Source organism: Macaca nemestrina, chromosome X (assembly GCF_043159975.1).
Source record: "Macaca nemestrina isolate mMacNem1 chromosome X, mMacNem.hap1, whole genome shotgun sequence".
NCBI classification, from domain to species: Eukaryota; Metazoa; Chordata; class Mammalia; order Primates; family Cercopithecidae; genus Macaca; species Macaca nemestrina.
In genome coordinates, this window is record NC_092145.1 from 85950277 (window position 1) to 85955236 (window position 4960).

The window sequence follows — 4960 nt, forward strand, 5'->3', positions numbered from 1 at the left end:
AAGGACTAAAACCCACTTCTTTTGTTGCACATAAGATTCAAATATTCAATCTAAAAACAATAGAATCACTTTCATTCTCTTCTACATTTGCATGTTGATACACTTATTAAAATATTCCTGTATAATCATGTTTTGTCTTACTATTTCAAGTCATGTTTAAAACCTCAAAACCAGTCATCCAGACAAAACGTAATGAGAAAGGTTATCTTTTCTCCACCTCCCTAACCCCAATAACTATGAAGTCATTTTTATGACATGACTCCAAACACCGGATTGTGACAGCAAATGCTAGGTCCAATTTCTTCATAATCATTTTTAGTGTGGCATACTTGGTAGAACTCTGGTGTGGAAGTCAGCATTGATCCTCCAAACCAAACTGCATATGGCTGCATATGGTGTGTAATGACTTGTACATCAATAGATTTTGGCTTCAATCTACTGCCACTCAATTCCTTACTTAATTTAAGCCAGGCAACTACATACGGTTCTTTTCAAATCTCTTTGCAAGTGATATCCAAAGTCGCTGAACATGGTTGAACCTACAGAGAGGACCATATTCTTATAGACAGGCCATCTGACATCAATAGGACAATTCTGAATTACTTCATCTACAACTTCTGAGATAGGTTATGTAAAGTCTGGATTGGCAAACTCTGGATGAATAGAAGATTTCAAACCCCAAAAATCTCTCAGAAAAAAACACCAATGGAAAATTCTTTCTTTGAGATAGCATTGATTCTGGTATACTGCTTAATCCATTTTGACCTATCAGCATCATACTTGTTAAATTCTTTTACTAAATCTGGGCAGACATAACTATAGTGCTCCTTTATTGTCTTAGCAGTTTCCAGGGATTGTTTTCGAGGGATTTCTACTTCTCAGCCTCTCAGCAGTTGCGGAATAAAATGTGTTACATCTCGTCCTGGGACTGGAATGTGTTTAATACAGCTGCCAGTCAAATACCCTTCAGCCATAGCAATGACATGAGTGACACCATCTCCACTGTCTATTACTGTAGCAGTAAATGTCTGTCCTCCTACTTGTCTGGAGGTCCAAGATGCAGCTAAAGCAAGAACAGCATGCACAGCAATGTACAAGCCTGGAACATTGAAGGACTAAAATATTACTTCAGCAGTATATTCCCTGTTTTCTGGAGTATTAAGTCGAGGTTCAGACAAAATAAAACAATGGTCTTCAGTTTCTGCCCTTAAATATTTAGGATCACTTCCTCCATAAATCTTTTCGTCAAGTCCAACTTCAACTATACCATGGTGGATTGACCACTTTGTTGCATATGTAGGTTTTTTCTACTGCTTCATCACCAATGAAGAAGTCTTGGTCATCAACACCTTTCATCACCCTCCTTTGAGATTGATCAGCCACTTTTGCTGACTCCTTAGTAGTGATACAGGAAAGGATGATCAACTGTGGTTCTATATTTCTGGCATATCCTAGTTTTGTATACCCCATGCTACAGCCCACCACACGGGCCTACAGCCCTCCTACCTTCTCCCTCCTTGCCTGCTTCTGCTGCCGCCGCTATCTGCTCCATGCTGCTAGGGGCCGGAGATTCGTGGTGGGAGACAGGGGCTATCCGAGTGACCATACACAGCCGGGCCGCCCTCACCATTGGGTAGGTAGCCAGGAAGCCCAAGCAGTAACAAGAAAGCAGCAAGCTCAGTTGGCAGCCATCACTTCCGCAACCCAGACAGGCAGGCAGTGCTCTTTTTTGGATATCTATATCTCAAATATTTTTGCCGAGTGCAGTTACCTTTTTATTCTCTTAATTCATTTTGATAAAGAGAAGTTCTTAAATTTAGTAGAGTCTAATTTATCAATCCTTTCCTTTATGGTTAGTGCTTTTACATCCTGTTTAAAAAATCTTTGCCCACCTGAAGGTCATGAATGCATCCTCCTGGCTTTTTATTTCCTAAAAGGTGTTTTACCTTTCATATTTAGGTCTATGATCCAACTGAAATTAATGTTTGTATGTGATGCAAGGCAGAAGATAAGGGTCATTGTTTTTCCCATGCAGGCAGCCAATTGCTCCTACCACTTACTGAAAAGATCGCCCTTTTCTATACTAAATCACAGCAACAGCCTTTGCTGTAGTTAGCCGACCTGTGAGTCTGTTTCTCGGTTGCAGTGATGTTTGAGCTGAAACATGAATGAAGTGAGTGAAGGAGGCAGCCATGGTGCTAAGGGAGACAGAATATTACAGGGCCTAGACTAGGGTGAGGCCTTTTCCTTGGGCAAAAATTTAAGGGGGCACCAAAAACCTCAGTAATTAAGGTAAAGAATATTTTAATGCACTATTAAAACATCAGAATAAATGTAGAAAATCCATAATAAACTATATATCAGAATTGTACATAAAGGCAGGATGGGTATTATTGACTTTTCCTTTTGTCTTGGGGGTCCCATATGGCTTGACAAGACACTGATGCATGGAGTGCTGAAGGTGAGATTGGGGAAGCAGCCAGGAAGAAGTGCCTAATCAGCTCTACCTGAAGTAATGGAGGTGGGCATCAGAGAAAGCTGCCCAGAGGAGGTGACGTTTGTCCTGGTCTCAAAAGAAGAGTAAGTGCTTTCCAGGCAGTGCCTGGGGTAGAAGGGCATCCCAGGCAGAACACACCATGAGCTCTGCCAACAGTGGGGAGGGAGAGATGGTGACAGAAGAGGCTGGAAAGATGGGCAGAAACCAGATGGCAAAGGGCCTGTCATTCCAGTCTGAAAAGTACGGGCTTTGTTTCGAAGGTGAAGGAAAGCTATGGATGCTTTTGGTAGTGGAATTAGTACATGTGGTGTTTAGGAAGAGGTTAACCTCAGCAGGCCTCCTCCCTCTGTTGTATCCCTGTCTGCTTGAGAAGTGGAATGGGAATTACTGTCAGAGTGCGACTTCCATGAAGGGTTGAGAGCTCCAAGGGAAGGAGCCCAGAGCCAAGGACCATGAGGCTTCTACACCAGCCTTTAGTTCCCATGGGGACCTTATCCAGGTCATTGGCTCCTGTAGCTCTTGGCCTTCCAGCTGGATATGGGACTTCTCCTTCTCCATCCTCTTGGCAGGTGACCAAACACTTCCATGCTTTCTCTACTTCCATGCCACCTTCCCTAAGAGGTGGGCTCCTCTCACCCCCCATTGTCCTCTCCCTGCCTACCTGCTGCCTTGACAGTCATAGTCTTTATGCCATGGAAATTTAGGACTGGAAAGAGGTTTGTTCACAGACCATCTATGGTAGTGACCCTCAACTCTGCCTATCGATTGGAATCAGCTGGAAAACTTTAAAAGTACTGTGATGCCTGGGTCCCACCCCCTGAAACTCTGGTGTCTGAGGGATCTGGCCTGCGGCTTGGACATCTGGGGATTTCAAAGTTCCTCAGGAAATTCTAATGTGCAGCCAAGGCCAAGGGCCTCTGATGCAGTGTTTCCCAAACATCACTAATAATGCCAATTCCCTGGGACACTTGTTAAACCTACCGGTTTTTGGGCTCCACCTCAGAAGGGCCAGGGACAGGCCTCTTTCTGACTGGACTTAGGAGTAGAGTTCACAGCAGCTGGGTCACTCCCTTTTCCTCTTCTTCCTCTTCCTCCTCCTCCTTCTCCCACTCCTCTTACTCCCAGCCATGAGCCTCTGAACAAGCCGTGTGTGTTTGCATGTGTGTGTGGTGCATGCTGTGGGTGGAGGAGCTATGGCTAGGGGCCCCTCACAGAGCAGTTTGCCCTGGATTCCATGCTGGGAAGTTTATTGGGCAACAGGCAGATACTTAAAGCTTCAACAAACAAGTGTAGATGAAGCCTCAGGCATGGGGGACACTGTCCTCTCCCCCTTTTTTAGCAACTGAAACCCTCCCACCCATGACTTGAGCCAAAACACAGGAGAATAGGGTTGAGATAGGGGTTTGCCCCCTCCCACAATCTAGCTTTTTCCTTCCTGTCTTGGAAAAGACAGTATTGGGCAGATAAGCAAGAAATTGGGTGTGGAGGTGGGTTGGGAATCAGGGACGAGGATGAGGGAAGAGAAAGGGGCCAGGCTCAAGGTGTTGTGTGGGTACTGGGGTGTGGCCCCATAGGGGGACATCAGAGACACAGAGCCAGAGGTACAAGTCCCAGTGACTGAAGCTATAACACATCCCTTTAATATCCTCTGCCACAGAGAACTGCCAAGCATCAACTTGAAGGCTAGCCATAGAAGTCTTTCAAAAATTTTTTGAGTAAATGAATATGTGGAGCTCCAGGGTTAGAAGGATATACTTCAGAGGCAGCTGTTGAGGGGCAGGCTGGTTGAGCTGACACCCCACCCTAAGCTGGTCTGCTTTTTGTTTCAGATATTTTTTTCTGTTAGCTTTCAGTTTAACGTAGGATTATTATTATTATTATTATTATTATTATTATTATTTAGGTATAGAAACCACAGATGTGTTCCAATGTTTTCATGTTACAGATGAAAGAAAACTGAGGCTCAGAAGAGAGAAGAGACTTGCCTCAGTCTAGCACAGTCAGTGACAGAACAGGAGCTTGGGCCATGTCTGTCTGAGGCCTAGAATTCAGGCTTCTTGAAACTGAGCATCATTTTCACCAGATCGGGCCTCCCTCACCCCAAACCTCTACTTCTCCATTTCCAGTCTACTTAGATGGCCTGGACGGGTGGGAAGAAAAAAGGAAGGAAGGAAGAGAAGGAGGGAAGGAGAAGAAAGAAAGGAAAGAAAGAGGGAGAAAGAGAAAAGAGGAAAGAAAGAGTTCACTACTGTGTGGACCAATAGGCCATTTGTATGTCCTGAAGAAGGGGGAATTTGGTGAGGGTATTAGAGAACCAGGATTTCCTTGAAGACTAGTGTTTCTCTGGGAGAAACTTTGCTGTACTAGAGACTGAAGCAAGGCAAGAGTTAGGGAAAAAATCAAACTTGTCCTGAAGCACCCCAGGCTGAACTCCATAAGAATTCAGGGTGCGTGGAGATGCCC

At 44.5% G+C, this 4960-nt stretch overlaps 1 pseudogene; it reads right to left on the reverse strand.

Moving 5' to 3' along the window:
• Nucleotides 1-248: 248 nt before the first annotated feature.
• LOC105476729 (actin-related protein 3-like) lies at nt 249-3626 on the reverse strand (annotated as a pseudogene).
• Between the last annotated feature and the right edge of the window lie 1334 nt (nt 3627-4960).